Source organism: Natator depressus, chromosome 11 (assembly GCF_965152275.1).
Source record: "Natator depressus isolate rNatDep1 chromosome 11, rNatDep2.hap1, whole genome shotgun sequence".
Classification (NCBI taxonomy): domain Eukaryota; kingdom Metazoa; phylum Chordata; order Testudines; family Cheloniidae; genus Natator; species Natator depressus.
In genome coordinates, this window is record NC_134244.1 from 72,348,922 (window position 1) to 72,371,609 (window position 22,688).

The 22,688-nt window shown below is 51.6% G+C and overlaps 1 pseudogene; it reads left to right on the plus strand.

The window, feature by feature from the left end:
- The first annotated feature begins 1,596 nt into the window (after nt 1-1,596).
- On the plus strand, nt 1,597-20,183 carry LOC141996218 (butyrophilin subfamily 1 member A1-like; annotated as a pseudogene).
- Nucleotides 20,184-22,688: the final 2,505 nt, after the last annotated feature.

Below are 22,688 nucleotides of genomic sequence, written 5' to 3' on the forward strand. Positions count from 1 at the left end.
TACAGAGTATTGCTTTGAGTCTCTGTGAATTGCTTGAGAACAGACTCTGTCTTAGGCTGTACTAACACAATTAGCAGCTTGCAAGTTTCACACAGAGAGGGAGAGAAACAGCACCAAAACCCAGGAGAGCTCTTCATTAGTAATACCCTGGAATTGAAACTATGGGGAATCAAACTCATTTGTGATTTTAATACAGAACTTCTTTAATATGATCCAACACACTGACATGTAAAATCACTGGGGCCGGGGGCTGATTTGCTCTTTGGGAGATCCTCCGAGAGCCCTCACCTATGGGCAGCACGTGACCTGCCCGTTGCAGGACCCTAGCCCCGGGCCTCTCCCATTCTGCCCAAGTCCCCGCCCCCCTCCCTGCCGGTGCCCCCCCACCATAGCCACTGGCCCCCCAGTCCCAGGACACCCCAGCCACCCCCAGCCCCGGAGCACCACCCTGAGTCCTGGCCATAGGCCGGTGCTTGTACCGGCCCCAGCCGCCCCAAGTCCCAGCCACATGCTGGCTGCCCCTGCCCAAGTCCCAGCGGAAAAGAGGGAACTGGAAGCAGGCAGGTGGGGGCTGGGGGCAGAGCATGGGCTGGGCTGGGCAGGCTGGGCTGTTTGGGGAGGCTGAGCCTCCCCTGGCCTGTGATACCTGCTGCCCATGCCCTCACCCAAGACAGGTGTGGCTGGGAGATGGCGCTGCTTTCTCCTACAGCAATAAGGGGCCATTCCTACCACGCTCAGAGGCATTGCGTGCACTCACTTGCTCTCCTTAATACCTCCTTTCTTATTTATTTATTTATATTACAGTAACTCCGAAATGGCCCAACCAAGATGCGGGCCCCATTGTGCTGTGCCCTGGACACACCAATAGTGAGGAACCATCCTTGCCCTGGAGAGTTTACAGATTTAAAATTTTTATTAAGATGATGTTTTTTAAAAAAGTGAACGGTACAGAATTTAAGCACAGAAGTTTCAGGTTATCAGGGAATAACGTACAGATTATCAAGGGCTGCGAAGTTCGGTTTAAGATCGGGTGGCTAAGGAATACATAATCTGCAATATCCCCGACTGGGGGTAAAAGGTTAACGGGTCAAAGGACAGACATTGAGATATGAGGGCATGTTGTTCATATAATGGCTATGTTCAGGTGTGGAGTATAGTGAGTGAATACGATGATGAGGATGGATTGACCCTCATTTGGTGAGATTTAACGTTCAGTGAGTTTATGGCTCCAGTTCATATGGTCCAACGGACAAAGTCTCTCGGTCCCTCTCTCATAGTTGATGCACCATGTCGCTCCAGCTCATGCCTCCTGGCACTGTCGGTGGCCGGTGATGTGTTCAGTGTAGATGTCCTATTGCAATCTAAATTACACCAGACATCTCCACAGGTGCAGCCATGGTGTGAGTGTGGTATGGACCGGCTGCTGGCCCAGTGACATCTGACCCTGCTCGGAGCCAGGCAGGCGAGACCTGTGGGGGAAATCCCTTCCCTTCTGGTGCTTGTTACCTCCTCCCCACTGCCCTGTGTCGCTGTCACCGCGTCCCACTCACTCACCATCTGGTTGGTTATTTCTCCTGTTCCCCAGACCCAGCTACGATGATGGGGAAGGTTCCCTCGTTCTCTCCCGGCTCCACAGTGAGCTCCGCTCTGCCCGGCTACGTCGCTCTCTGCCTCGCTCTACAGGTTCACAGTCTGGTGTCAGGTAGGAGCTCTGGGCTCCTCGCTGGGTTTGCTGATGTTCTGTTGCTGGTCATCACCATCCACCTCACTTCCCTGCCTTGTCTCGTAAACCACGTCTGCTTTTTGCAGGGCCAGCCCTAGACCAAATGGTGCCCTCGGCGAGGAGCGTTTCTTTGTTGCCCCCCCCTTCCATTTGTTAAATTTTTGAATACTTTTCTCTTATTGTATTTGTAGCCCATTTCATGTCTTTGATGCACGATTTGCATGCATGATTTATCCCTGTCATATAAGACAATAAATGGGCATGCTAGGATCTGTACATCTGTATCTATTCATGCCTATAGAAGCAAAAAAAAAAAGTTTCCTCAAAGAAAATTTTTAATTGTAGGAATAACTGGAATGTACTAACATCTATACTTGAAACATTTCACTTCAAACATTCTGTTTTCCCTTTTGTCACTAACAGTCACAGGACCCCAAGCCTGGCACCCCCCGAGCCTGGCGCCCACCAATCCTGGCACTCCAGGTGGTTGGCTGGGTCGCCTGCCCCTAAATCCAGCCCTGGTCTTTTGCTCTTTACACAACGACCATAAACCGCAGAGCACAGCTGGGTCCTAGTGATGGTGTTTATCTATACACAATCTAGTCAGGCCTAGTTATACACACGCTGCTGCTCTGACTGGAGGCTTCTAAGACATAGAACATGGTGAGCGCCGTTACTGGGCTCACGAACTATTTAAAGGGACACTACACAATTCCGCTACACTACACCGCTGGACCATGTAAGTCACAGATCAGACTCTTCAGCCACAAACAAATCATGACTTCCCAACTCTCCACTTATGAAATTAAAACCCACAAGTCATTCACACTGCACTAGGCACAGCCGTCTAGGGGTGAGAGTGAGGCCTTCTTCATTCTGTGCCCTCAGTGAAAGTCTTATCGTATCCCATGGCACCCCCGGGGCTGCCCCCACAGCTACACAGACATTTTGGTTCCCTCCTGCTGTGGTTTCCATTCTGCTAATTTAACCAGCTCTCTTTGTCGCTCTGGATGCTGAGTCTCTGCCCAGAGACCCCCCTTTCTGTTCAGTTCCACAATGGCTGGTTCTCTGCCCCCTGCACTTTTCTATCTGCCTCCTTCTCCCTCTTCATTATCTGACTTCTGACTTTACCTGCACAGTGGCAATGATCTCTTTTCACATCCTGCTGGCCCTTACACCATCCTTACAGCAGTCAGGGAGGGCACTGCACTGGAGCAGCATGAAAAGTCCTTGGTGTGTCAGAGAACCAGCCCCCCCTCCCCATTACCCATTATACCCAAGGTGCTTGTGAGAAGTGTTCAGCCCTGTTCAGCGATGATAGGGACAGTGTATAACATTCACCTGTGAACGCTGGGTGACAGATATGGCAACCACATGCCGTATTTGGGGACTATCAAATTAACATCATGTCTATTTTGCACCCTCTCCATAGATAGTATCTGTGATGGGTTCGGTCACAGAGACCCCCTGGAGACTGTCACCTGATGCTCTGGGGTACCACAGAGAACAACCCTCCTGCCAGAACGGGTGCCCCTCCACTCTTGTCTTGCTGAGCCAGACACTCCAATTCGGCTCCAGCCCAGACTCAGAGGTTGGGCCACGCCCCTCTGCAGTTCGCAGAAACTGAGATTCACTCAGCCGTGGGGCTTCTCAGTTAACAGGAACTTTCCCAGCGCCCAGTGTTCAGCCTTTCTGGGAGCCTGAACCCCAAATAAATCCGTTTTACTCTGTATAAAGCTTATACAGGGTAAACTCATAAAATGTTCGCCCTCTATATCACTGAAAGAGAGACGTGCACAACTGTTTTTTCCCCAGGTAACAATTACTTGCACTGGGTTTATTAATAAACAAAAGCGATTTTATTAAGTATAAAAAGTAGGATTTAAGTGGTTTTAAGTAATAACAGACAGAACAAAGTAAATCATAAAGCAAGATAAACCAAAACACGCACGGCTCAGCTTAATACATTAAGAAATCAGTTACAGATGATAACTTCTCACCCTCGATGTTATTTCAAGTAAAATGCTTCCCAGGTCAGTTGCCTTTTCTGACCTGGGTCCAGCCTGTTCTCTCCCACCCCTGTAGTTACAGTTCTTTTGTTTCCAGATACTTTCAGGTATCTCCTTGGGGTGGGGAGGCCATCTCTTAAGCCAGATGAAGACCCTCATTGTTTACTTCCCCCGCCTTATATAGAATTTCCCTAAGGCGGGGAAACCCTTGTTTGGAATCCCACCCCCACTCTGGAAAAGTACCAGCTTCAAGATGGATTTCAGTGTCAGGTGACATGGTCACATGTCTGTGTAAGACCCCAGTCTCCATTCTTCCTAGGTTGCCTGACCCATACACAGGAAGGCTTTAAGGTAAACCAGGCCATTTACAGCCAATTGTCCTGTGAATGGGAGTCACCAAGTTCCCGATGCCCCATTGACGGCCCTCACCTGGTCTGACTACACCAGTAATACAAGTTCATACCTCATATTTCTATAAGAACGATAGATGCATACAAATAGGAAAATCAAATGCAGCACATTATAACTTTGTCAATGATATGTTACAAGAGACCTTTTGCATAAAGCACATTCCAGCTATGTCATTTTCAGATTCATAAGCCTATTTTCATAAAGCATACGGAGTGGAACTTCACAGTATCGATCCGTTCTATATGTATCTTTGTGGGCTCCAGATTGTAATCTACTCTGTGGGGGAGGGTTACCCCATCTCCTGCAGGATATACAAATGATGGGGCGTAATTTCTTGTGGGACAGATAACAGCTCCAGAGAAGTACCAGCCCAGGCAGTGAAACTAGTTCAGAGCAGGTTCCAGAAACCAAAGAGAATGAAGATTTTTGGTATGAAAAGCTGATTTAAGCTAACCAGAAGCCTGGGATCTTGGGCTACAAACTGAGAGAAACCCTTAGAGAAAGGTTTGACAGAGAGTCTGTCCCCATGTGCCAGATGAGAATGCTTTGCGATAAGTGTAAGATGTTTGATTGGTTTGTGGTAACTTTTCTCTCTCGGGCTTTTGTCCATAAATGTTCCCTGCTTTGGAAAACCTGTTTGGTTACTGGTAACCGCTTGCACACACTGTTCATAGCCCTGGGATGGAAAGCAAAGCATAGGTGGTGGACTTTGGTCAGACCTGGTGGGAAAACCTGCAAGCCTTAAACCCCAGTGGAGAGAGAGGGCCATGGGTCCCTGCCCAGAGAGAGGTGACAGCTGGAGGCCTGAGACCTAAGGGACAATCCTTAAGCAGACCCCAGAGGGAGTCAAAGATGCAGCTACCCCAAGCATGTGACTCTCTGCACTTATAGACATGCCTAGGGCACTGCATGGAGACGGGGTGTTCACTTCTAATGCAGGACGCTCTTTTATTTTGTCTTACTGCTGAATTAATGCCACCTTCAGCCCCCTGTCAATTTAATTTCTATTTTCATTGCATTTTTCTCAGCACAGTTCACAGTAACTGGACCTGCCCATCCAATCACCGCTTCCTTAGGTGGGGAGGCCATCCTGCCCTGCCACCTTTCCCCCAGGATGGATGCTCAGAGCATGGAGGTGAGATGGTTCAGGTCCCCGTACTCTGCAGTTGTGCATCTGTACCACGATGGGCAGGATCAGTGTGGGGAGCAGATGCCAGAATATCAAGGAAGGACTGAGCTCTGAAAAGACCACATCACGGATGGGAGTGTTTCCCTGAGAATACGCGATATCCGACCCTCCGACGATGGACAGTACAAGTGTTTTTTTCAGTCTAGAGTGGCTTATGAAGACGCTTTATTGGAACTACAGGTGGCAGGTCAGTAACTTGTTGTGATACTTTGATGTCTTCAGTAGGGCCATAAGTGGATCAAAGATTCATTGTGAGATGACACCTGATATATCTCATTACAGAGGGGCAGTAGCTCTGCTCTGGTGAAGGTTTATTCTAGTTGACTGTTTTTTCTAAGGGCTCTAAAATCCACGCAAATACTCAGATTGTCTCGAAGAGTGTTGTGACTCTTTGGAGTCTGGGGTAGCATTCATGGGTTACATTTACGGGGTTAATAAAATACACAAACACGCCTAAAAAGTTGGGTGATATGAATATGTTGTGTTTATTACAACTCTCTTGTGCACCCCTGGGGCCAAACAATAGCTGATCCTCCTCACACTAATGTCTGGCCTCATGTCTGGCACTCACAGGGTAACCGTGGTTGATATACAGGGTCCTGTAGCCCACCGCCTGCCACTGGGGCTTGGCTGCCCGTGGGTGCACCCACTATTTTTTCTCCATGGGTGCTCCAGCCCCGCAGCACCCACGGAGTCGGCGCCTACGCCCCTGTCCTCTCCCTCTCTCCACCCTCCTCCCTCTGGAACACCCAGCCCTTCCTCTGCCTGAGGCAGGTGTTAAAGGGGCTTCTCTAAGCCCAAGGGGATTACAAATATGTTTCTAAAATTACCTTTGCAAGTGAAAGTAGTGGAAGAGTTTAGCCTCCCTGCCCATCAGTTCAACTGTGCACAGCTCCTTCCAGTGGTTCTTATTCAACCCTTCAGACCTGCCGCGAAGTGTCTGTGGCGAGAGGCACGGTCTGTGTTCATCAACGGGAAAGCCAGTCCCTTGTCCCTGCTCAGGAGCTGGCAGGATTATGGGGCCGCTCACCCAGCCTCACTGGAGAATGTGAAGCAGGTGCACATATGCTAGACCAGCAATACGTGAGAGGCAGGGTTACCGGGTGGATAGAGCCGTCGACTGAGCGTCAAGGGACAGGGTTCCAGTCTTGCCTTTGCTACTGAGCTGTGCAAGAATTTGGGCAAGTCTCTGTGCCTCTGTTTCCTCGCTCACCCTTTCTCCATCATGCCTGTTGAGACTGTAAACTCTTCAGCGCAGACTGTCTCCTAGGATGTGTGCATGACGCCCAGCCCGCTGGGGACCCAGTCTCAGCTGGGACCTCTAATTGCTTCTGTAAGACAAACAATCATAGCCCACAGCTCTGGCACACTTGTACGTGTGTTTTTCGTCATTTCCATGTGCCTCTGGAGACATGTGGGGCCAGTGTGAATGGCACTGGAGGAGGCTCTTGTCAGCAGGGTTCGGTCACTGAGGCACTCCCCTGGGCAGTTGCCCGGCTCCCGCCCGGCCAAGGCATGGGGAGGCTGGGACTTTGCAGCTGGCCAGTGAGTTCCTGACTCACCTTCCTCAGGGTGGGCTATTGCTTAAGGGCTGCAGGTCGGAGAGGGGTTTTTCAGAGTGGCCACCAGAGTGGCTGCACACACTTAGGCCACCAAAAAAATTATTGTGAGAACCCCTGCTAGCCTGTGCTTTTCTGGTGAAGACTCCCGAGTGGAAATGGCACCAGACACCCATCCCTTCTTTGTCTCTCCTGGGCGGTTGTTTTCCCTTTCTCGGATGGTCTGTATGCAATTTCCAAGCAACCTAAGGGCCTCTCTGCCCACAGACTGACCCCGCAATAAAGAAATCCATTTGAATTCACAAGACACTTGCTTCAAATTAAGATAATTTTATTTCAGTTCAGCTCATCAGTAATAAAAAATCCCCAGTGTGACCTTATCTAGTGTTTGCGACAGCCCCCATCTCTCCCCCGACCCAGCCCTGCCCCTTCCACCCGAGGCCTCATCCCCTCTGTGCTATGTGGAGCCCAGCTCACATTGTGGGCTTGGCCCCTGCCCTGTGCCCCCAGCCCCCTTCCATTGTGGCCACTGGTCCCTGCCCCAGGTTAGCCCCCTCCTTCCCCCGACCCCGAGAACCAGGAGGCCCGGCAGTGCAGCTCCAGCCTTTCCAAGCTGGAGTGCCAATGTAATGGCAAAAACAGCAGCCAGCAAATTTTCCTACCCCTGGTGCTCCGGGGCCGGGAGGGCTGGAGTAGGAAAATTTGCTGGCTGTTGTTTTTGCCATTACACTAGGCAGTGTGGCCACAGCCCTCCTGGCCCCAAAGCACTGGGCTGTTGGGCAGCAAGGCCCCTGCCTTCCCGGCCCCGGTGTGCCAGGACTCCGAAGCCGGGCAGAGCAGCCCCAGCCCCCCTGGCCCCAGAGCATCAGCAGGCTGGCAGCCCCGGAAGAGCCGGACACCTGCAGAGTGAGAAGCCGGACGGGGAGAAGGGGCGGAGTGTGGATGGGCCACATCCTGGCTGTTTGGGAAGGCTCAGCTTTCCCTGCCGCCCATGGTTTGTGTTTCTGTTTTGGTGAGTGTATTTCCTGGCTCTGAGAGGTATCAGTTTTCTGCTACCCATTTCAGCATTCTGGAAGGATACAAGGCCCTGCCAAGGCAAACTGAATTCCCCTATAATAAAGTTTTTTATTAGTGAATTATTTAAGGCTTGTTTACACATACACATACACTGGTTTCAATGAACTAGTGAAGAGTTTTTCAAACTGGGTCCGTGGACCCCCAGGTACTCCAGGGGGTGCACTGACCCCACTGATCAACTCCTTCCCCTTCCTCCCTCAACACAGCCTCCTCCCTCCCAGTGCTTCCTGTGTGCTGGGGAACAGCTGTTCAGCGGTGTGCAGCAGGGCCTGGGAGGGAGAGGAAGGAGCAGAGACGGGGTGTGCTCAGGGGAAGGGCTAGAAAGAGGTGGAGAAGAGGAGGGGCAGGGGTGGAGCAGGGGCAGGAAGAGGTGGGGCGAGGATGGGGTCTTGGGGGAAGGGGTGGAGTGAGAGCAGGGCCTGGTGCTGAGCGGGTTGGGCTAGGGGGTTTGCTGAAAATTTGAAATCAAAATGGGGGTCCTTAGGTTGCTAAAATTTGAGAACTGCTGAACTAGGGCAAACATCCAGGTGGACCCTCTGAAACGAGTTTGGAAATGGCTTATATTGATTTAGTTTAAGTCTTGATTTAAGGGATTTGCACTTGATTAACTAAACCAGGTTAACTAAACTGGAGAAAGTTTGTGCATAGAACAGCACTGACATTAACATTAATTCTACTCTACATCAAATAGGAATCTGGCCAAATTAGGTGACCAGCTGCACTCGTGGACTCACATTCAATTATTAGTTTGATAGGAAATGGCTTTTGATAACAGTGTAATAAAGCTTTTGGCTCATTACTGGGTTATCACAAATTTATTTATTTCTTCTGTAGGTTTGGGCTCCGATCCTGATATCTCTGTAGAGGGACATCAGGATGGAGGGATCCAGGTGGTGTGTCGATCATCTGGATGGTACCCAGAGCCTGAGGCTCAGTGGAGAGATCTCCAGGGGAAGCTCTTACCATCAGCCTCTGAAAAAATATCCCAAGAGGCCGGTGGCCTGTTTCAAACAGAGATTGCCATTGTTCTAACAGAAGAGTCCAACCATAAAGTGTCCTGCTGTGTCAGGAACCCCCGACTCGACCAGGAGAGAGAGTCAGCGATTTCCATAGCAGGTCAGTGCCCGGCCGTGCCGCACATGGCTGGACTGAGATGCCACAGACATGGGCAGAAAGTATTTATCATTGTGTCTCCTATTTATTGGCCTGGACCTTCAACATGGTGAGCACTTCTTGGAAACTTCTGAATAAGCTTAGTTCTCTTTGGATATGTCTACGCGGCAATTCAAAACCCATGGCTGGCCCATGCCAGCTGACTCAGGCTTGTGGAGCTTGGGCTAAGGGGCTGTTAAATTGCAGTGTAGACATTTGGGCCTGGGCTAGAGACTGAGCTCTAGGGCCCTGCAAGGTGGAAGTTGTGCCTGCTGCCTTAGGGAGCAGCCCCTCTCTGTTTTGGGTTCTTGGGTGTTAAGATTCTGGATTCTAAAAAACAAAACATTGTGTTACGCTGCAAGCTTCAGGCAAGAGTATTTCGGTTTGTATCTGACTTCTCTCTGTGCTGGAACATCGCAGTTCTCAAGGGGGTGATGAAGAGAATTCTTATTTAAAAACAAAAAGTCTCCAGAACCGAGCCTGGCAGCTACAGCCTAACTTCAGTACCAGACAAATTGGTTGATACTATGGTAAAGAACAGAAGTACCAGACACATAGGTGAACATGATTTGTTGGGGGAAAAGTCAACGTGGCATTTGTAGAGGGAAATCATGCTGCATTAATCTATTAGAATTTTTTGAAGGGGGTCAACAAACATGTGGAGAAGGGTGATCCAGTACGTGCAGGGTACCTTGACTTTCAGAAAGCCTTTGGCAAGGCCCCTCACCAAAGGCTCTTAAGCAAAGTAAGCTGCTATGGGATAAGAGGGAAGGTGCTTTCATGGATCAGTACCTGCTTAAAAGACAGGACACAAAGAGTAGGAATAGATGGTCAGTTTTCAGAAAGAAGAGAGGTAAATCGTGATGTCCTTCAGGAATCTGTACTGGGACCAGTGTTGCTCAACATACTAATAAAAGGTCTGAAAAAGAGGTAAACAATGAGATGGTAAAACTTGCAGATGATACAAAATTACTCAAGATAGTTAAGTCCAAAACAGACTGTGAAGAATTATGAAGGGATCTCAAAAAACTGGGGAACAAAGTGGCAGATGAAATTCGATGTGGATAAATGCAAAGTGATGCACATTGGAAAACATAATCCCAACTAGACATATAAAATGATCAGGCCTTACTTACCTGTTTCCACTCAAGAAAGAGATCTTGGACTCATTGTGGATAGTTCTCTGAAAACATCCACTCAATGTGCAGTGGTATTAATAAAAGCTAACAGAATGTTAGGAACTATTAGAAAGGGGGTAGATCATAAGACAGTAAATATCATAATAAATTTATATAAACCCATGGTACGCTCATATCTTGAATACCGTAGGCAGTTCTGGTTGCCCCATCTCAGAAAAGCTATATTAGAAATGGAAAGGTGCAGAGAATGGCAACAAAAATGTTTAAGGGCCTGGAACAGCTTCACTCTGAGGAGAAATTAAAATGACTGGGACTTTTCAGCTTGGGAAAGAGACGGCTAAGGGGGGATAGGGCAGAGGTCTATAAAATTGTGACGGGTGTGGAGAAAGTGAACAAGGAAGTGTTACTTACCCCTTCACATAATACAAGAACCAAGGAATGAAATTAATAGGCAGCAGGTTTAAAGCAACCAAAAAGAAATATTTCTTCACACAACGCACAGTCAACCTGTGGAGCTCATTGCCATCTAGTGAAGGCCAAAAGTATAACTGGTTTCAGAAAAGAAGCAGGTGTGTTCATGGAGGACGGGTCCACCAATGGCTACTAGCCAAGATGGGCAGGGATGTGGCCCCTTGCTCTGGGTGTCCTTAAACCTCTGACTGCCAGAAGCTGGGTGTGGGTGACGGGATGGATCACTTGATTATTGCCCTGTTCTGTTCATTCCCTCTGCAGCATCTGGCTTTGGCCACTGTCAGAAGACAGGATACTGGGCTCCACGGAACATTTGTTTGACCCAGTCTGGCTGTTCTAATATTCTTATGTACGTATTTGTTCCCAAGTCAATAACACTTTCTCTTGCAGAGCTGTTTTTCCCAAGAGTCGATGCCTGGACTGTGGTTCTGGGGGTGATCCTGGCTCTCCTGGTGGTTCTCATTGCCCTGGCCAGTTACTGCTTCTGGAGGCAACACAGAGAGAAAGGTAAAGTGACAAGAGGGGAGAAAATAAATAAATGAATTAATTTATAATGTATCAGAACCCCGCAGAAGGGGAAATTTATTTTATGTGCTTTGGCCTATGAAAAACCATAGGGAGCCCCAGGATAGAAATGAGGGTGGTGTGCGTGCAAGTCACCGTATGCTAGAAGACGGTGCTCTGGAGATGACATCACTGCAGCACCCATGTGGACTAGCCCTGACTTACCTCAGGGGCTGCTTTGGCACCAGAGCAGCCCAGGAGCCGGCGGATGCCAGGAATGTTAAAAGTCACAGTGACGTTGCACGCTGTATGATTTTATGAAAATATGCTAATGAGTATGAATATAATGTAACTGGAATATGCTTCATGCAAAAGGTCTCTTGTAAGGTATCATTCCAAAGCTTATAATCTACTGAGTGTGGTCATCCTATTTGTATAAATGTATCACTCTTGTATCTGAAACTAGAAACAGGAAATATAACTCTGAGGGCCGATTGTAATTATGCAAAGTGTGGGCCATTAATGGTGGTTTGGAATCTTGATGGCTCCCATCAACCAGGACAGTTGACGGTGGATGGCTCTGTTTGCAGGCAGGCCTTCCTGTGAGCCAAGCTGGGAGCAATGAAGGCTTGGGGGGGTCTCACAGTGACAGGTGACCATGTCACCTGGTACCGGACTCCATCTTAAACTTGGTGCTTTTCCATTTAGAAGTGGGGGTGGGGACCCAGAGAGACAAAAGATTCCCACCTTATGCCAACGCCATATAAGGGGGTGGAACAGAACACAGGGGGCGGCCATCATGAGAAATCCCCTCGCTACCACCTGGGCTGGAACAAGGGCTGAACCAGGGGAAAGGATTGTGCCCAGACTGGGAAGGGACCAGTCTGTGAAATAAACTTATTGAAACATCTCGGAGGGTGAGATTTTATCTATATTCAGTTTTATTACTGTACTAGGCTTAGATTTGCATGTTTTATTTTATTTTGCTTGGTAATTCACTTTTTTCTGTCTGTTATTACTTGGAACCACTTAAATCCTACTTTCTATATTTAATAAAATCACTTTTTACTTATTAATTAACCCAGAGTATGTATTAATACCTGCGGGGGGGGGGGGCTAACAGCTGTGCATATCTCTCTATCAGTGCTATAGAGGGCAAACAATTTCTGAGTTTACCCTGTGTAAGCTTTATACAGGGTAAAACGGATTTATTTGGGGTTTGGACCCCATTGGGAGTTGGGCATCTGAGTGTTAAAGAGAGGAACGCTTCTTAAGTTGCTTTCAGATAAGCCTGCAGCTTTGGGGCATGTGGCTCAGACCCTGGGTCTGTGTTGGAGCAGACTGGCGTGTCTGTCTCCACAAGACAGGGTGCTGGAGTCCCAAGCTGGCAGGGTAAGCAGGGGCAGACGTAGTCTTGGCACATCAGTTGGCAGCCCCCAGGGGGTTTCTGTGATTCAACCCGTCACGGTCACCTTAGCTCTTCCCTGCACCGATGCTGCAGGTTCCGAGCACAGAATCTCACGGTGAAAATTTAGATCATGGAGCAAAATTATGTGGCTTTTTTTCAACTAGAAGGTTGCATACTTCATTGCTTATGTAGGCTGAGCCCCTCACCCCGCACTCTGGTCAGAACCCTGTAGATTTTGTCGAAAATCAGATTCCTGAAATTCCTCTCTAGTGGCTACATGCAGCTGGTTTGCAAACTTAGGCATCACTGTCCAATTTACGAAGTCATAACTGGACACCAATGCCTGCTGGCATAAATTCCCATTTGCAGGGAGGAGCAAGTGTAAATCTTCCTGCCCATTTAATCCATCCTGTTGGAGAATTTGTCCTTCAGAATGGACTTAAACCTGCCCTGCTGGGCTCTATCATTCACAGCAGTCATGACGAGGGAGTTTATGCCAAGTGAGAGAAGAAGCCCTTTCTGTGCACTTTCATAGAATCATAGAAGTGGAAGGGACCTCGAGAGGTCATTAAGTCCAGTCTCCTGCACTCATGGCAGGACCAGCACCATCTAGAACATCCCTGACAGGTGTTTGTCTAACGTGCTCTTAAAAATCTCCAGTGATGGAGACTCCACAACCTCCCTAGGCAATTTATTCCCATGCTTAACCACCCTGGCAGGTAGGAAGTTTTTCCTAATGTCCAACGTAAACCTCCCTGGCTGCAATTTAAGTCCATTGATTCTTGTCCTATCATCAGAGGTTAAGGAGACCAATTTTTCTCTCGCCTGCTTGTAACAACCTTTTAGGCATTTGAAAACTGTTATCATGTCCCCTCTCAGTCTTCTCTTTTCCAGACTAAACAAACTCAGTTCTTTCAATCTTCCCTCATAGGTCATGTTTTCCAGACCCCTAATCATCCTTGTTGCTCTTCTCTGAACTCTCTCCAATTTGTCCACATCTTTCCTGAAATGTGGCGCCCAGAGCAGGACACAATACTCCAGTTAAGGCTGAATCAATGCAGTGTGGTGGGCAGTATGGAAGTCAGCAGGCTCCAGAAAAACTTTGCAGACTCCAGTGGTGCATCATTGATCGGGAGGGCTACGCTACCAGGAGCAGATGGCTGCAGGGCATCCGCTAACTGATGGACATTCATTGAAGGAACTCTGCCTGAATCCCCAGTGAAGCAGGGGACAAGAGGTCCTGATAGGCCTCGAAATACTCCATGGGTAAAGCTCACCAGTGCTGGAACCTGTGGTGGGCCTATATTTCCTACTGCTGATCTGACCAGCAATGTCACCTTTGCTTGAGCGAAGCAGTATGACCTCCATCACCGAGGAAGGTCCCACAGATTCCATGGAGGCCTCTGGTAAGGATAAGGCATTGTGGCCCGAGACCCCCATCTTGACCATGAGAGAAGCACCAGTCCTGATGCCTATAATGCTCTGTAAACAGTCCCCGATGCTGGTTTGGCGATGGAGACCAGGAGAAGGAAGATCCCAACCTTGAAACTGAGAAGCCTTGGGATTCCAGGAATAAAGTCAGAGCCAGACCAGAGGGAGCAAGTACCTGGCCTGACTCATCTGTGACCCATAACAAGGCAGGGACCAGCGCTGATAATGGAAGCAGCTCCACCTGCACTGAGTATGCCAAGGCTGGAAGCAGTATCAGTCCCAAAGTCATCAGTTGTACTGGACTGGTTGACAGTGCCGAAGTCAAGGACGGTGAAAGCTGTTGAGATCTCCCACACCAACCTCGATACTGGCCCTGATTCAACAGCCTGTTCAGCCAATGGGGCGATAGATGGCATAGCCCTGGGCCAAAGGAGAGGTTGGGGTGAAAGGCAAAGGAGGTCTGTCGCTGCCTGGAATGCCACCGACACGGAGACAGTCAGTGCCACCATCATCCTCTTTGGTGCCAGACTCCACAGATGCCCTGGGGCCGGAACCAGAGCCCATAATACCAGGTCTCTAATCTCTCCACATGGTACCAGGGAAAGGTTAGAGGCACCCATGCCATATTGCACACGAGCACCAACCCTGTGCAAAGTGAAAGAGTCTCCTGGAGTCTCAGTTGGTCTTATGAGATCCTTTCCTTGGTGCATGCAATGGGGAACAGCTCCCCCGTTTCTTGAGAGAGGCACCTGCTCTGGACTGCGAAGCAGCAGTGCTCTCAGAGCCCGAGGGCCACTTCCAGTCAGACAAGGACCTCACAACGAAAGCAGGTCACATAGCCTGGTCAAGCAGGTGCTGCTTTAGGCAAAGGTCTCGAGCCACTTGAGTCCATTTCATGACTGAGCAACGCTTCTTTAACGTGGGCCTCACACAGGCACGGCAAGCACCATGTGTGAGGATCACTGCTGGGGACATGAACGACAATGTTTGTCCCTGATGAGGGCATCACCGAGGAAAAACTTAACTAATACCACCATAGGCGCTGACTTCCCCGTTTCCCCTGTGTGCTCGACCTCCCTCTACCCCTGGCCCTGACCCCACTCCACCCCTTCCATACGGCCCCGCCCCACCCCACCTCTTCCCACCCTAGCCCCACCCCCCATGCCAACCCCTTACCCCAAGGCCCCACCCCAACTCTGCCTCCTCCCTGCCCCTATTCCAACCCCTTCCCCAAGGCTCACTGAGCTGTCATTCTCAGGACAAGTCCTACCAAAATTTGAAAAGCTGGTTACAACATTCCGATTCTCCAGAAGAGTAGCTGATTTTAATGAGATGCATATTATTGTTAACAGCTCCGCCATAGCGCTCTTAGGTCATTTCACAACTCTTGGGCATTTGCAACCTGGCAAGGATCTCCTCTGGTCTTGGTGACGTCTGGCTCTTTCATTAATCAGTCTGTTCTATTATCTCTGCTTCACACCTCAAGCCCTGATGTTCATTTCTTGAAAAGAGCAGCTCCAGGGCTGGTCTCTTCCCACCACACTCAGTGTGGTAAAAACTGTTGCAAAGAAATCAGTCTCTCAGCATTGTCATTACCCTCCTCAATTGTTCCCTTTATTTGTTTTATATTTTTGGCTATTCCCTCTTCTAATTCCATTTTAACCCTCTAATTCCTATCATTTGCTTCACCCAGTGTACTTAATGTGGCTTTCTACTGGCTTCACAGGGTTAATACTTTTCATTTGCTGAAGGATCCCTCTTTAGCTCTAACAACCTCTTGCTCCAGAGCAGGTGGCCAGATGCCAAATACAGATGTACTGTATTTCTTCCTTTCCTTTTCCTTTGCTGCCCAGGAGGCTTCCTTGCTTTAAGGTCTTTTTCACTCACTTCCCTTCTGCAAGGTAATGTGACACTGACTCATTTCTCTCTGTTTTATTTTCAGACAAACTCCAGGCTGAGCTCAGTAAGTTCCATTCCCCCCAGTACGACCCTTGGGTGACATTGTCTCCTGCTCAGTGTGTCTGTGTCCAGGGGCGTTCTTACCCCTCTGTCTGTGTTTGGTTGCAGGGTGGAGAAGCGCCCGGCTCTACGCAGGTACTGTACATACCGCTGGCATTGTATCCATGGTGAGACCCACCTTCCCCTGGGAGCTCTCTGCTCCTTTCCCTGCACAGAGTGTTTCCCTGTGACATTCAGTCGGCTGGAAATAGCAATGTCACTGGGGGCAGACGAAACGCAGATTTATTGCTGAGCACAGGGACACACTCCCTTTGGGAAAGGGCTGATTAGTGATGAAATATGTCCCCTAGTGTCCCCTTCCCAGGGCCGTACCTGGGTTCTGCAGGATGGGCATTCTTATCTGCCCATCACTGGCACTGAACGGCTCAGCTCTCTCTTCCCAATGGCAGGATTTCCATGCTCAGACCAAGCTCTACCCACAATGTTCTTCTCGTGTAACAGGAGCAGACAAGAGCTGTTCAGCGTCCCCCTGGCTCTGGGGTGAGGCAGGCCCTGTCCCCACTGCAAGGGCAGACAGGTTTTTATAACCAGCTTGTGACACTCCCCTGACCCAGTTGCCACAAATTGTGCCATACGGCAGCTTTTCTGCCTCACACCTGTGGCTATGTGTGCGTGTTTTCACCTGGCTCGCAGCCTGACCATGTGTGTGTACTCGAGCAGGCTGGGAGAGTCTGGCAGCTCCAGCAGGGATGAGCGAGTCCAGAGGATGTGCACGCACATTGTAGCACCGGGAGCCCCGGGCTCCTCGCACGCCAGGGTATCCTAATGCACTGAGCCGGAGGGGGGCAGGGCTGGATGAACTAAACTGATGGGAAAAGCTCCTTCCTCTCAGTTTAGAGCATCTCCGTGAAAGTGCTACGGCGGCACAGCTGCATCGGTGCAGGATTTTAAGCGAAGACCTGCCCTTAGACTGTGATTCACAAACGCCAAGACATGAGGTGAGGAGATGCCTACGCTAGACAGTAGGAGATGCGGATGAAAGGGGTGTGTGCTAAGCCCTGCCTCTCTCGTGGAGATGGGCACCTATCTCTGCTCAGTGATCCACAAAGGGAACCCCTTTCTTGGAGTCAGGCTGCTTAGCACCTACGGCAGATCTTGTGGGAATGAATTGGACGCCTTCCTCACACCACACAAACCGGCCGGGGTGGAGGAGCTGGCAATGACTTGTAGCCCCTTGGTTAAAGCCATCACCTGGGAGACCCTGCTTCAATTCCCCCTTCTGCCCAAGGCAGGGAAGGATTTGAACAGGGGCCTTCTAGCTCTCGGGGGAGGGCCCTAACCCCTGGGGTATAAGTTAGTCTGTTCTGAGACCTCCTCTCTCTGGAAGCTGTTCCACGACGGACTGAATAATTAAAGATCATTGGGCACAGGTGCCGACTTTCTTCTTTCTGGGTGGGTGCTCCACCCCCACCCCAAGGCCCTGCCCACACTCTGCCCCTTCCCCCAAGGCCCTGCCCTTGCTCCATCTCTTCCTGCCCCCGCTCTGCCCCACACCAGCACCTCCCGCCCACTGCCAAACAGCTGGGCCCACCAAACAGCTGATTGGAGTGTGGCTGGTGGGCACCCACTGTTTTGTTTCTGAGGGTGCTCTAGCCCCGGAGCACCCTCGGAGTCGGCACCTGTGATTGGGTCAGAGAGTGCAAGTATGCGGCTGACTCTACAGCTGGGGGGTTAGAGCACCCCCCGGCGAGGGGGGAAGCCAGGGTCCCGTCCCTGCACCAATGGCCCTTTATTTATCCACCATGGAAAATCCTCAGCAGGAGAGAGTGCGGGAGCCCCCCACCTCCGCCTCGCCTCGTGGTCAAAGCGCTCTCCTGAGACTGGCGGAGCCCTGTTTCAGTTTAAGCTCCCCCTCTGCCCGAGGGGAGCAGGGACTGGGAGTCCCCCCATCCTAGGGGAATGCTCTAGCCCCTGGGTTAAAATGTATGAGGGAAGCCCTCCCCAGCCAGCTGCTGCGTGGCCTCGCCTGAGGGACCCGGTCTGAGAGCGCCCCTGACCTCGCCTACCAAACTAGCTGGGACGGCTGGACCCCGATCTTCCCCCAGCCTGTGGATCACGCTGGGGCTCAGGCCGGGGAATAGGCGTCCACGCGCCTGGAGGGAGGCAGCCGTGGTCATGGCTGGAGGGAGAAACACAGGCACCGAGGGAACTTTTACTGCACAAACTTCGACTGCGAGTGAGTTTTGGCAGCTCCGGGGTCAGCAGGAGGTTTGTGCCTCACCGTGGAGCTGAAACCAGGGACTTAGGCCCCGAGCTCCTTTTGTGCCGCCCTAGGTGACCCCGGAGCCCGTGGACTGTCCTGTTGACAGCCCCTGGGATCTGTGCCCTCAGTCATTCCGATCCAGGTGAAGATCCCCCTCCGCCCGTGTAGCAACCAGCACAACGGGGAACCGGCTTGAGTGGCCTCAGACCCCCCAGCAGCTCCCACAGTACCTGCCCCTCCCCTTCCTTTGCTGCCCCCCCATGTCTGCCTCCTGCCCCAGCCCTGAGCACCTTCCTCTGCCCCCGGCACCTGCCGTCATGAGCAGTGGGCGCAGCTTCCCTTGGGGGAGGCTAGCCCCCCGTCTCACCTCTTCCACCCGCTGCCCTGCCCACACTCCACCCCCACTCGCCCCAGGCCTCTCCCCCCACCTCCCTCCCCCACTTGGCCGTCACTCGGTGCATCCCACCTCACCCCCTGCCCCCGTGAGACCCCCGCCCACCGCTCACCGCATCTCGTCCTCGGGATGGCGAGCGGTGGGCGGGGGGTGAGGAGGGACACAGTGAGGGGCGGGGGGGGCTCATGGGGAGGGGGGAGGAGAGGAGGGAGGTGGTGGGCGGCAGGGACCTCGGGAGCGGAAGGGGGGGAAGTGGGGAGGGGCTCCCTCACCTGGTGGCAGCGGCTGTGCCAGGGGTGTTCTCCACCGCCCAAGCCTGCCCTTCCCGCTCCCCTAACCCTTCCCCCTCTGCCTGTGCCAGTCCTACCCCCGCCGCTCCTCTGCCCCCATTACTTCCCCCCTCCCAGCCCCATGGCACCTGCCACTCCTCTCTGCTCCCCGCGTGCAACCCACCCTCAGCCCCCTCAACACACCCTCCCCCATCTCCCCTCCGTCCCTGTCTCACCTCCCCCCATGTCCTTCCCCTTGACCTGACCCCCTGGCACCTGCCCCTCCCCTCCCCCCTTTGGTGCCCACCCCTCCCCTTCCCCATCAACCTGGCACCCACTCCTCCCTTCACCCTCTGCACCCCGGTACGTGCCCTCCCTGGTGCCTGCTCCATCCCCTGGCCCCCACCCTTTCGTCACCCTCTGGTTCCTTGGTGTCTGCCTCATGCCCCCCTATTGCCCCTGGAGATCTCCCCCTTCCTTCCCTTCCACTCCTGCTCCCCACCCCGTCCTCCTGCCCCTGTCCCCCGGCATTAGCTGAGCTCCGACTCCCCTTAAGGGTGAGGAACCCCATATCACAGTGAAAAATGGGCATGTGGGTGAATTGCCCTTTGATCCCAGTGACCAGCCCCTGCCCCCAGCACTGACTCTGATTCTCTCCCCAGTGGATGTGACTCTGGATCCAAACACGGCTCATCCCAGCCTCGTCCTGTCTGAGGATCAGAAAACTGTGACATACGATGAGAGACGACAGGATCGACCTGACAATCCTGAGAGATTCAATACTTATCCGATTGTCCTGGGCACAAATGGATTCACAGGCGGGAGGTTTTACTGGGAGGTGGAGGTGGGAGACAAAATAAACTGGACTGTGGGGGTTTGTAGGGAATCTGTGATCAGGACAGGGAAGGTCAGACTCACTCCTGGGAATGGATACTGGGCTGTGTGGCTGAGGGATGGAAAATACGAGGCCTGCACCTCCCGCCCCAAGATCCTTCTCCCCACAGGCATCAGGCCCAGCCAGGTGGGGGTTTTCCTGGACTATGAAGCAGGCGAGGTCTCATTTTACAGTGTGACTGACAGGTCCCATCTCTTCCCTTTCACTGACACCTTCTCCGGGACGCTCCGTCCTTATTTTTATGTTGGTTACAAAGAGGAGGGTAAAAACACTGCTCCCCTAATAATCTGTCCTGTCCCAGCTCAGGCCAAAGGGAATCTTTGTCCCTGAGAGTGACAGCCGTGGCAGAGACTATCCCCTCCCAGCGCTGACCAGCCCCCAGCCCTGTTCCCATGGGGATGGTACAAAGGGTATCACCTGCCTGCCCCCTCCCTCAGTTCCCAGTCCCAGGCCTGTGAGCTGGGGGAGAGGAGGGGGCAGAGAAGGGGGTGCGGGGAGCAGGCTGCTGGGCTGTGGGGGTGCAGGGAGAGAGGGGGATGTGTGGGTGCAATGTCAGGGGTGGATGCTGTGGCCAAGGGGGGCGTGGAGTGGGGAGGGGGCTGCAGCAGCAGGAAGGGAAGAGCCCAGATCATGAGAGAGACTCTGTGGAGGGGGTTGGGGGATGTAATGAGAGGGGAGAGGAGAGGGGAGGGGAGGGGAGAGAGACCACAAGGAGGAAGAGAACCATGGCAGAAATGACAAAGGGGAGAAGACCCCAGTGTGAGGAGCAGGAGGATCTTGGGCAGGGTAAGAGTTGGCAGAAGGGAGGGATCCAGGAGCGGGGAAGGCTGGAGTCAGAGGAGGGAGGGATGGGTGAGGAGGGATTGGCCCTGTCTGCACTCTCCGTTTCTTGTTCCTGCAGGAGCCATTGAGCGCACGGTGGCTGCCAACACCCTCAGAGCGCGGCCGGGCGCTGCAGTGTAGACAGGACTAACCTCGGTCTCGTCTGTGCCCTGAGCTGCGCTGGCCCGGGAGGCACCTGCAGGGCCCTGCATGGCTCAGGGGAAGGTGAACATAGATCAGAACCATGTTCCATTGCAAACCCCACCCAGCGCTAGCCAGGACGGGGCAGATCTGTGCCGTGACTAGATTCCAAGACAGGGGGTTTGATGGAGAGGAGATAGCTGCATAGAGGGGGAGGGGGGATAAGTGGGGCGTTGGATGGAAAACAGTTTCTGGGACTGATGGTGAAAAGGCAGCTGCCAGGGGAGCAGGGAGACATCTGGCAGAGAGAGAAAATGGGACAGAGAGCAGGGAGTGACAGTGGACGGCGCTGTACAGCAACGCCAGGGCCAAAATATTCCTGAGGTGCTGCATGAGCCCTTCAATGCCAACTGGCAGAGCACCCACTGTACAGCAACTCAAATCAGGTCTGACACACTCATTACCCCCCCACGCGGTTCTCCTCATAGGTATCCAGACGGTGTCATATATAAACTGGTGATAGGCTGGCCCCCAAAATCATTGTGTGATGTCTGTGTAGGCTGTGTACAAAAGAGTGATACGTGAGTGCTGGAAATATGTTCTGAATGTGTTTGGGAGGCAGTGCGTAAAGCCAGCCAGCCCTAGCCAGAGGAACGTCTGACTGGCTTGGGGACAGGCAGAGAACAACGAAAGTACATTTACAGATAAGGTAAACGAAGCAATGCGGCCGGCAGGAAAGGGCTTAGTGAGCACGCTGGGGACAGAGTCCGCACCCCCAGGAAGTCTTCCTGGCTCCTGAAAAAATGCAGTCGACTTCCAGGACATACTGTTAGTTAGGGAAGAAAGAGAACGGCCCCCTCCGAGCCCGTGGAAGCTGGGTCCCCTGGCCTGGGTGGCTAATGATGTCAACTTCTTAGGTAACGATTGTAACGTGCTAAAACTGAGTTGTAGTCACTAGAAAGTCTGCTTTGTTTAGTTTTGTTTGGAACCAATCTGTTCTCTTCTTCTCTTGCTTAGCATCACTTAAATGGCTGTTCTTTGTTAATAAACTCAGTCTTATTTTTCCTACCTATCAGTGCTGTTATACTGGAGTGTAGACTGAGTCCTCAGCTCAGCTCACAGGCTGGTGTGTGCTGTGTGTCTCTTTAGAGACAGAAAACTTAATAACGTTTGCCAGTGTCCTGTGAGAGCGACTGGACGCTGCAGAGAAATGTCTCTGGGGAACTCGGGAAGTGGAGATCATTGATTTGTTACCTGCAAGCTATGGTAAAGACTGGCAGAGTCTCGAGGAGTTTGCTGGTGAATTGAACGGGAAGATGTGGCAGGGAGCGGACACAGTCTAATCTCCAGTAAAGCTCACTCTTTCTAAAACAGAGGGGTAACACTTCGGTTTACAGTTCTGGGTGTCCGGAACAGAACTTTGCACCCCTCCCACATAGGTTTGATTTCTCTCTCAGGAGATGTGGAGGGAGGTGCTTCTGTAGGTGGGGGCTCAGGGAAACCTGTTTATTGCTGGGAGACAGGACCCCCACCCAAGTGATCCCTCCTCCCTCCCTCTTGCTCCACATATCTATTCAGGGGACACCATCACAGGGCCTAATAACATCAGATGTCAAGAATTAGAACATTCATAAACCAGTCGGAGAACACTTCAATCTCTCTGGTCACGCGATTACAGACATGAAAGTTGCGATATTACAACAGAAAAACTTCAAAACCAGACTCCAGCGAGAGACTGTTGAATTGGAATTCATTTGCAAATTGGATACAATTAACTTAGGCTTGAATAGAGACTAGGAGTGGCTAAGTCATTATGCAAGGTAACCTATTTCCCCTTGTTTTTTCCTACCCCCTCTCCCCCGCGTTCCTCAG